Source organism: Canis lupus, chromosome 3 (genome assembly GCF_048164855.1).
Source record: "Canis lupus baileyi chromosome 3, mCanLup2.hap1, whole genome shotgun sequence".
Lineage (NCBI taxonomy): Eukaryota > Metazoa > Chordata > Mammalia > Carnivora > Canidae > Canis > Canis lupus.
This window is the reverse complement of record NC_132840.1, coordinates 71,572,220-71,583,533: the sequence shown is the minus strand read 5'-3', so window position 1 is coordinate 71,583,533 and position 11,314 is coordinate 71,572,220.

Here is an 11,314-nt window from a genome sequence, read left to right as displayed (position 1 = left end):
AATTTTTAATATCCTGCACCACAATGCCTTTTAAAGAATCTTCCCACCCATTTTATCTTTTCATCCTCAGAGCAAATCTGTGACATTCTTATCCCACTTTTATCGGTTAGAAAGTTAAGAGATTGGAGATAAAATGACCCAGCCAAGGCCACCCTGTTGTGTAGTGATGAAGTTGGCATGAAAACTCCAATCATTTGATTCCTAGAAGAGACTTCTCTGAAGCTTACCAATTCTGAAAGCAAAGAAATAAAGAAAAAGAACACTCTTTAGTGAGTGTCCATGGTGCTATACTTTCTATACATTTGCTCAATAATAACAACCATCCACTGAAGTAAATACTATGATTAAGCCATTTTTTTAAAAGATTTTATTTATTTATTCATGATACATATAGACAGAGAGGCAGAGACACAGGCAGAGGGAGAAGCAGGCTCCGTGCCGGGAGCCTGATGCGGGACTCGATCCTGGGACTCCAGGATCACACCCTGGGCCAAAGGCAGGCGCTGAACCACTGAGCCACCCAGGGATCCCCTGATTAAGCCATTTTATAGCAAGCAGCAGAGACTTAAAGGGTAAGTAAGTACACACAACTCGAAGGTTACATACCTTGGGTTGGAGCCCCTTTCTCTCACTCAAGTCCATACTTTCAAGCTCTATAATGACTACCTCCCTCACAAGTGCAAGAGAAGGCAGCATGGGTCAGAATAGTTCATGGAAGACATCACTGGGGAGGTGGGACTCAAGCTGGGCACTAGAATTCCAGGGTGCATTGGGGTGTTCTATCTGGGGACGGGCCACAAAACACTTCTAAGGAGAAAAGACTCAGAGAAGCTTTCTTATGCCTTTTACATTCCTGATGATCTCCAAGGACTGTAGGAAGAGGACAAGGTCAGCTGAGAATGGAAATTTTATCTACCTGTATCTTTTTAGAATTCGTAGGTGGTCCCTATGGGCAAAAGAACTCCATAAGGGAAAAGAAATCATGTTTGGGTTTAGGACTTGACAGTTTAAATAAATCTCAGCAGGGACAGCCAGGGTTGTCTTTGATGGTTTTTAGGGAGGGATGGTCTGAAGCTTGAAGACTGCAGAGGAGACCGTTCAGGTGCACAGCTAGACGAGCTATGTGGGCATAAGGCCTTAGAGAAATCTCCAAATTGCTACATCTTGCACTGCTTCTTCCCATGACCATGCACCCACTGTCCCTAACCCCTGGTACTCTTTCTCACTTTCACTGCAGCCTTGTCCACTTTTCTCCAAGCAAAGTTTTCACCCTGCACCAGATCCTTTTCTGGGAACTTTGATCTTGGATGCTGATGGAAAAAAAAAGGGAAAACAATTTTATTGACTTCAACAGCAATCCCTGGCCCCCTGCTTCCCTAGCCCAGCCTACCACTGCCGTAACTTATTTTCCTCTTGGTCAGATTGAGGGCTCTTCTCCCAAACTGTATCCCATCCATTTTGGTTAAGCGACACTAACTATATTGTAAGTAATAGCCCGCCCGCAGCAATGTCGCTAACAGGTCTGTTTGTGCCTGGGTTATGAATGAGCTCTAGTCTGAGTCACACTGCTCTGGGCTGGGAGCTCATCCCATCTTGCAAGGTCAGACCTCATTGGTTTTTGGACGGTGGGAAAATCTCCAAAGAAAACCTGGATATGGCTGAATGAGCTGCCCCATAGATGATTTTCTAGGGGGCAGCTCATAAAGGTGGTGCGTTTTCCTTCTCTGGGATCAGGTTAACCAGTTCCTTAAAGGATCAAGGTTTTAGGTATTTGGATAAACCCCAATGGCTACCTCCTAACATTAGACAGCAAGTATAATATTCTCATGTGTCTTTACCCACCAACACTTATGAATACAGCCTTATTCTTCGTGGCTGTCTAGCCTAGCAAAGCATCGGACAGAGTCAGTAGTAGCTTTATTTGATTGAGCACCAGGGACTGTGCTAAGTGCTCTACACATTTTATTTTATTTTATGGTCCTGTCAAGCTTATGCATTAGATGCTGATATTTGACCAGAGGAAGCCAAGGCCCTACGAATGCTGAGAGGTGGAGCCAGTGTTCTGGCCTCTGACTCTAAAGATCAGTCCTGGGAAGCAACCCACCATGTCTTCCTTAAAGGAGACAATAATGTTCTTATCATCCTCTGTATTTGGAAGTTGCTGGCATTTTCATACCTGATCTTAAAAGTCTGAACCCAGCGGTCCATACATAAGTGTGTGTGATCCTGTGCGTGCAAGTGTACACATCCAAGTTTGTACCGAGGGAGAGGGAAATGATCCTGAAATAATGAATGGGGGGGCACCACAGCCATTGCCTCCTCATCTGTGCTCTAGGAACCCCCTGCCCCCTGCCCCATGGCAGTTGTCCCTGTGATCTACAGATCCTCTGGTTCCTTGCCCTGTCTCGTGCCTTGTCCTGCTCTCACCCTTGCTCCCACCCTTACTTCATTCTAGGCTATTCACCTTAGGGCTCTTTGGCCTCTTTGTTTCAAACTTTCTCCTAATATATTTAGCAACTGAACTGCACTTCCCCAATTTTTGATCCTAACATTCTTCAAGGGTTCTCCCCCCCACCCTTTAAGGTTTTCCCTTCCTGTCGGGCTCAGGCACACTCTTTGCCCCAGCTTTATACTGGACCATAAGATCCCTGGTATTCTTTATGTATGCATCATTCATCCAACAATTATTTATTGAGTGCCTCCTCCATGTCTGTGCTTGGCCCCAAGAACACATTGGAGAACATGCTTGTGTGGAACCAATCCCTGTGTTGCGCAATGTCCACTGGGCAGACAGACAAGTAAACAGGAAAAATTACAGGTAGCAGAGGGAAAAAAAAATTAACTCTTATGTTAAAGCTTGAGGCAGAATTCCAGAATTCCTGAAAGTCAAGAGCTGTCTTCTGTTTAGCAATACACCTTGATGGACCGCATGCAACAAAAAGTCAGGCCCCAGAGACTGGCTTGCCAGGAGGGGTGAATCAAAGGATTGCTCTGGGTTATAAAGTGGCAACCCCAGTGGGAAGGATAAAGAGGCAAGAGTGGATATCAATCAGGAAAACCAAATGCATCACTGCAAAGAGGCATAGGTCAGAGGAGTTGACGGTGGTGGGACCATCCCAAGAACTTGCTAGAATTCATTCTAAGCCCTTTGCTACCTTGCCTTATACTCCTTTGGTCAAATGTTCTATGAAAGTAGCATTTCTTTGTGGTTTTGTGCACACTGTTGGACAGGACAACAAAAAAAACCCTCATGTTTTTCACATTGCTTCTCGGTTGAGACCAGAATGCCAGCAGAACCTGGTACCAAGAGAAGAGAGCAACCCGGGAGTTCCAGGCTCAAGCAGAGCTTAGAGCGAATGGAGGAGTTGCTGCAGATGTGCTGCCAGGGAGTCCCCTCCCCTCAAACATACCTCTTCCCAAATAGACTGGACCTGATGTCCTTTTCAGTCCTGACCACATAGTAGAATCACCTTGGTTTTTAAACATATAGATGTCTGAGATTTAAAAACCAGATGTCTGTTTTTTAAACATATAGATGCATGATTTAATCTCTCCAACTTAGGACCTAGGCCGTTCGTATTTTTTGCATCGGGGAATAATGACCCTTGAAGGGAGAAGGGGCATTCAGATCTCTGTACAATGTGGCAAATGTTGGAGATAAAGAGAGCTAGAAAACACAGATGAGGTACACAGATGGACATGATGGGCAAGTTGAAGCATGAGGCTGGGATAGGAATTAGGAGGTGGGAAAAAAGACAAGGTACCAGGAACGGGAGAGAATAGAAGTCAAGGCCACAGTCTAACTGTTACAGGGAGCTCAGCCAGGTTAGAGCTTGGTATGTGTAGGGGAGAGGGGAGCCAGGGAAATGGGGAGAAAGCCTCTGCCACTACCAGAACCTCCTGAGAAAGAAAGAGTCCTGGTTATGGAGAGTCTATTATGCAATCCAGAACCGGATTCTTGCTAACTCTGTTAAGATCTAGGAAGCTGTGCCTCTTCCCTGTACCCTTACAATCTCTTAACTCCTGCCACATGGCCAACTACCCAAGAATTCAATGGCTTAAAACAATCAACGTAGATTATTGCTTACAAATTGGTAAGTCCCCTGGATGGTCCTGTGGCTTTGGGTCAGGCTCGGCTGATCCTGACTGGGGTCACTGTTGTGACCGTGGCCAGCCGGTGGGTAGGATGCCTCACGGTTGTGTCTGGTTGGTGACTTCTGGCTGTGGCAACCATGTGTCATCGTCATCCTGCAGGCCAGCTCGGGCTTTACACAGGGCAATGCCTCCTCCAAAATGCGGAGGGATGGGCAGAAGCATGCAACAGCTCTTGGGTTCTAGGCTTGGAACTGGCACACTGTCACCCCTGCTGCATTTTATTGGCAAACAAGGACAGAAACCAGTGCAGATTTAAGGGATAAGAAAACAAGACTCCCTTGTGATGGGAAGAGCTGCAAAGTCCCATTGCAAGAGGTATGGGGGCAGGAGGCAAAAACACTGCAGCCATTTTTGCAATCGACTTAGCATCCTCCCACCCCCCTGCCTGCCTCCACGTTTCCCCAGGAACACAGCGTCTCTCAAGAGCCACGCGAGAACACAAATCCGGCCACAGCTCCTACTAGCCAAGCAGCCACAGACCAGGACAGGCCCCCAGTCCTAATTGCTCAGTGCAGTCGTCCCAAGCCATCAATTTCCTATTTGCTGTCCTTTGACTCTCCAGTCTTGTCCTGAACACACAAACTGTCGGTGTTGCTTTGTGTGCCCCTCTGGCGTCCGTGGGCATTTTCTTTGACATTAGCACACAGAGAAGTTGTGGGACTCCCCAGGCAGCCAAGACTAGTGTCAGGGTGAGGCCGGTGATCACAGGCCCTGCTGGTGACCAGGAGGTGGGGATTTCCCTGAGAAAAGCTGGGTCCCTGACAGCCAGGCTTGAAAGACACTGTGCCCCATCCTCCCCAGCCTCCTCCCTCTGCCACGGACGCACAATAAAGCTTGTCAGCACTGGTCAGGGAGCCTCCCAGGCTCATGGCAACAACCACGCTCGGCCAGTCTGCCTTCAAGATGCTGTATCCAGTTTGAAGCCTGGCAAGGAAAGCAAGGGACCATATGAAAGAGAGTTACATGGGAGGAGAGACCAAGGGAGGATATACACGAAGAAGAAAGGGCAGAAGGTCTGGGAGGAGTTGTGGTCATTGACTTTGTGTTGCAGAAAGATCAGTGCTGGTGGAAAAGCTGCTTCCCGACTCTTTGCTGAGATCCCCCTGTGATGCACATAAACGAATAAAGAAAATTGGCCAATGCCACTTCGCCGTACACACACACACACACACACACACACGGGGGACTGGGCAGGGACTGCAACTGCAATGAAATTTTAAAGAAGGAAGAATGGCTAGGTAAATCTCTGTGGAAGGGGTGGGACTTGAATGAAGAAGGATGTGCACAGACAGAAGCAAGAAATTGCAACCCAGATAGAAGGAGCTGCGTGGACAAAGGGAGTCGGGTGACCAACTGGCCCCGTTAGCTGGGAGTTCTCCTCCGTCCTGGGCAAAATGACAAGGTTGGCCATTCCGAAGGGCTAGAGGTGTGTCAATCACATCACATCTCCCAGCCACAGGCATGCCTACCATGGTGATAGGCACTTCCCTGCTCCCCCTCCGACTCCTCTATTGTTCTCCTGTCCCCCCCAACCAAAAAAATATATTTTAGATGAAACTCAAGTTTTCATTCTGTCATTCCCATCAACACGATGCGACCTTGAGCATGTCACTGCAGCCTCTAGAGTCTCAATGACTCTCTCAATGGCTAAATGAGAGGGTAAAATCAGTGGATGCCTGGGTTCCCTTTTAGTGCTAGGATCATAAACCATTGGCCTTGCTATAAAAAAAAAACAAAAAACAAAAAACAAAAAAACAAAAAAGAGGACATTCAAGATATTTAAATAGCACAAGAATGATATTTTGTGAACATCTAGTTTCCAGGGTGGGAAACAGTGAAACAATCTGGTATCTTCCACATTATGAGGTGGGAGGTTAGAAAGAAGTGCAGGGGGAGGGTCCACCCTTGGTGCAGCCCCGGGACCTCTGCCCCCACCCCTCCCTGACAAAAGGAGGCTGAAAAGAGAGGACGTGTTTCCATTGCCTTCAGTCTGGCTCCATGTGGCTAGTGTGAAGTTGTACATTTTGCAGCTGAAGGCAGTGGGCTCCCCAGGATAATAGCAGCTGTTCAAGTGCATATTAGCACTCAAGATGCTTGATAAGAGGAATTAGAGCACCGCCCGGTTTCTTTATTTTTTTATTTTTTGCCTGGCTGAATCAATAATTAAGTGTATTCTAATAGTGCAGTTTTGCTCGAGATTCTCATTTGGCTCAGGCATTAGGTCTAAATGAAATATTTAGTTGACAGGATACAGTTATGAAGCAAAACCACATTTCTGTCTGTATACTTTAATTTTTCTAATGATGAGAAACCACGGTCTGTCTCCCAGCCCTGGCTGCTGTGGCTTTCCTGTCATTGCCTCTTCCAGAGAGAAGATAAAAATCCCTCTTCCTTCTGCAGGAAAAATGAGAATGTCACATCCTAGTGTCCACCATCATATGGGGCCTGGAGCCATGAGAAAATCTGACTTCCGCCCATTTTGTTCTAATGCAAACAGACTCATCAGAGAGACATGCTGGGGTCTCTGCCTTGGGCGGTGGGGAGGGAAAAGATACCAATTCTGTGTAAGAGCGGGACTGGGGCACTGAGTGACTGTGTGGAAGTAGCTAGCACTTCCACACACAGGGACAAGCAAAGGGTGAAGTCAGGCTGGAGGTGGAGCATTAGTCTGGGAGTCCGGGCCACAAGGATGCTCACGACCCAGGTGCCCAGTCTGTCACAGCATGACCAGCCTGTGCTGGGGGCTTGGCGGCCTCTGAGCCCAGAAGGAGCAAGCCAGGCAGGCTATGGCTCAGGGCAAGCCTGCAAGCCCAGCCTCACCACTCCCTTGCTGTGTGACACCAGAGAAGACCCTTCACCTCTCTGGGCCTCATTTCCTCAACTGTTAATAAGCAAGAAGTCTTTCTACAACCTTTATCCACTTTATTTCAGATTCAAGGAGTGTCCACCAGAAAATGCCTCCTCACATTTGACCTGAACCTACTTCCACGTACCTAGCTCATTCTTGGGAGAGTGCATGCCTCTGTGCTCTCTCTGGTTGTCTTCAATCTGCAGCTCCTCACCCCGCCCCTGTCACCTTATCCCTGCCTGGAGGGGTCGAAGGACTCCACACAGCATCACCTTGGAGCCAGGACAGTGCCACGAACTTCCCTTGAGGGGTTCAGCCTTGCAAGTCCAGGTTAAGGCCAACGTGGATGCCAGCCCCCGAAATAACAGACACTGGGGCCTCCCGCGTCAGGCACACAATGGCTACAGATCATTAATTATTTGCACAGCTTGCTTTTCTGAGTGCCTCTATTTTAGATAAATATTTTGTATACATTTGCTGTAGAAATTTAAAAAGGAGGGAGGGGTGGAAAGGCAAGAGAGGCGAGCCATGTTGATTTTGAATCCAGGCTGGCTGTTGACTCTTGTAGTGTTTGAGAAGTCAATCCATTCATCTCCAGCAAAGTGGGCAATGCAGAAAAGCGATATTTGTCTAATATTTGTTCAGCCTATTGTGTCTCGCAGTGTATTCCCAGGTGCGCTGGCTTTCAGAGAAAGTTAATCACTGTGTCTTAAGACCTCCCAGGTTATGCCATTTCTGAGCAAAAGGTGCAGGATATGGTTTTTGTCTTTTGGGTTTTTTTTTTTTCATTTAAATCTCTGTATTTCTTTTCTTTCTTCCTTTTTGGTTGTAGCTGGGCAGGTTGCAGCATGTTACCAAAGGCGCAATGTACTAAGAGGCAGGGGCAGGGGGCGGGAATAGAGAAGGTCAGGCTTGTGGCCATGGGGGCTTCTCTTGAGCATCACTATGGATCAGGGGAGAGGGATCAGTGGGCGAGTTTATGGAGGGGAAGGCCTGGATCATTGGGTGGTTGCCATATGGGTCTTCACTGGAACCATCCTCTGCAGTATGAAGTGCTTGTGATTCATTTTCACAACCACATTACATTTGATCCCCACGGTGGCCTGGAAGGTAAATAAGACAGTTGGAGTTATGGCTGGCTCCCAACCCTCCTTGATCAACCTGAGGCCCCTGCCTCTCCATCTTTCCCTTCTCTTTTCTCCTGGGAAACAGATCTGCTGGTGCTTGGATGTTGTGTCTCTTTCCCCTGTGCATGCCCAGCAGCTGAGCTGAGGTCCCTTAACCAGGAGCCCAGCCAGTCCCGGTTGTTACTAGATAGGGTCCCTATGACCCCACGAACTCCCCTGATTTGTGGTGTATGACATGGCCTGATGGTCTGGGTGAATGGTCTGATGTCTAACTGCCTCCTCTGACCGCCACTTGATGAATATGTCCCACTAAGGCTGATATATAGACAACTTAGAGTTTCAAATGCTCATGACTTTAAGTACAAATAATACTGGGATTTCAGGACCATTGCAGATTAGAGAGAAAAGAACCCGGTTTTGAGGCCCCGTACAGTATATGTGATCTCTCTCTCATGCATCGTCACAAAAAGCTTTTGAAGATGGAAAGCATGTGTCTTGTAGTTATCACAGGCTGCATTCCCAGCTCTTCCACACCCCACATCTTCTAGCCAAGCTCTGCTGAGTCTGCTCTTCTCAGGGCACAGCTGAGTGGAAACCATGTGGCTTTGGACTCAGAAGACATGGGTTCAGGGGAGGTGGGGGGGGAAGGGGTGATGGGCACTGAGGAGGGCACTTGATGGGATGAGCACTGGGTGTTATACTATATGTTGGCAAATTGAATTTAAATTAAAAATGTAAGAAAATTAAAAATGTAAAAGAAAATAAAAAGATAAAAAAAAATTTAAACAAAAGAAGACATGGGTTTGATCCTAGTTTTGCCATTTCACTGTGAGTGGTAAGGTCTTTTAAACTGCAGAGTCTCAGTCTGCCTTTGGTAAAATAGGGGAAATTGTACCTTCCTGATACAGTTCTTCTAATGACTCAGGAAAACACAGTCACTTCGAATATGCTTGTTTTTTTCTCTTGCACGCCATGTCCCTTTGTCTTTTGCTTTCACTTCCTGAGAGAGACACAACCCCTTCACCAATCTTTCATTGACTGATTTAATTGGGTAGTTAGTTATGGTCTCAATATCTTTAACTCTCAAGAGCTCTTTCCTGTTACCTCATTGTTCTTTCAAAAAAAAAAAAGAAGAAGAAGAAGAAGTAGAAGAAGAAGAAGAAGAAGAAGAAGAAGAAGAAGAAGAAGAAGAGCATCCCATTCTTCCTTCTTGCATGTATATCTTCTCTTATCACAGATTTTTACAGGAATTTTTTTTTCTCTTGTTTTTCTCTATTCCCATGTTGCTTTCTTTTCCTTAGAATTTGGTTTCCCTGATAGCTCAGGCACTGCCTTCATGATTTCTCCAAATGTCTGGTGATCCTTGGTGACCCTTGAGAATGAGGCACAAACACCCGACTGGGAATTCCATGCACTAGGGCTCATGAGCCATTGGGATCCACTGGTCTGTAGGAGAGGGCCCTGACAGGTGTTTGAGGATTCCCAAATGTCAGCATCAATAGGTCCTTTCTCTGGAGGTGGTCTTCTCCAGAGAACACCCTCCCTCACACCGCCCACCTAGAGGACCCTTGCCGGGCTGGTGCAGTGAAGGGGCGGAGAGGGGTAACAGTGGAGGAACTCAGAAGGTACTTTTAAGTGGTATCTTTTTACCTAATGCATCTCCTTCCCTTTACCCTCACCTGAGTCTCCTGTTCCTCCCTCTAGATCTTTCCTCACTGCATTTCTCCAGGTAGTAAACCTTCCTGCCAGTTTGGGGGATATGCCATCATTTGGTTGCACAGAATGGAGAAGAAAATTGGGGGGTCCAGGTGCTCCTGAACAGACTTCCACCCAGTCTTCGTTCTTACAGCCGCAGCCCTGAGACATGCCGCTGAAGACTCTGATATTCCCAGCACCTGAAGACTTCCAGGTCTGCACACAAGACACTCAAATTCTTGGTCTGCTTTATCATTAACACTCCAGTCTCCTTCCCATTTTCCCAACGATCATGGATATCTCTCGGTCTTTGCTTCACCATCCGACTTTTTTTGCTTCCTTTATCTCCATGAGTTTCTTCTTTTTTATTCCTTGATGTTCACGGGAGGGTGAGAGTGAGAGGGATTGGAAAAGCACCTGCTTAACCTCAAGTTGATGTAACTTCGTCAAAGAGCAGTCATTATGCCTGGCCCATAGTATGTGCCGAATAAATATTTGTTTCCTCCCTTCCTGCTTTGCTGCTGAGGGGATACTGTTCCGTGGGCCTGTGGCTATCTAAGAAAGGATTTAAGGGACATAAAAATGCCTTTTCTGAGACCCAGAGTACTTCACACAGGTACCTAGAATTTCCACCAATAGAGCCACTTCAATGTTTTCAAGAGACTTGCAAAAATGCAAATGTAATGAAAATGTGTAGTAGGTCGAATTATTAACCCTGAGCCGCCCTTCCCTTCCACGGACTTGGCTTGCCTCTAAGTGTTCTATGACCCGCTCTAAGAAGAGCATGCACTGGGAAGCAGGGAAGCACTTGGCCATCGGCTGGCACCAGAATGAAGACACAAAGAGCAGTGCTGAAGTACCATCTGAAATCTGGAGTCCCGGTGAGCCAGGTGAGCCCAGCCAAGATCATCCACTCCCACCCGATAGCACAAATAAGGGCTGAGGGTTTGTCAAAGAAAAATAAACTTGAAGGGGCATTATTCTCACAAGATCAAGAGCCTCGGTTCCTGTTGGAAAAGCTATGCCCAGCAGGAGACGACAGAGGCTGGGATGCTCAGCTCAGCAGGAGTCCATCGTACCCAAAGGAGAAGAATCTGCGTGAACCTTCCAGAGGGCTTCTGACCACATTCGAAATAAAGGCCAAACTCCTCCCATGGCTCAGCAGGGTCTGGTGATCTATATCTGCCAACCTCTCAGACAATAGCCCCTCAGCCCCGATCACTTGGCCCTTCCTCTGGCCTTCCTTGTGTGCTCACATGTGTCAACCTGTCCCTGCCTGGAGATTCTGCACCTGCCCTCCCTCTGGTTGGAATGCTCTCCAGGAAACCAGCTCCTCATCCTGCAGTTCTTGCCTCAAGGTCACCTCCTGGAAAGGCCGTCCCCTTCATCCTCTATGCCTTTACCCTGTTTTTGGTTATGATGATGATGGAGAGCTCCTCATTTCCTTGGATGGTACTATTTACTAGCTTATGGGTTTATTTTCTGAGTT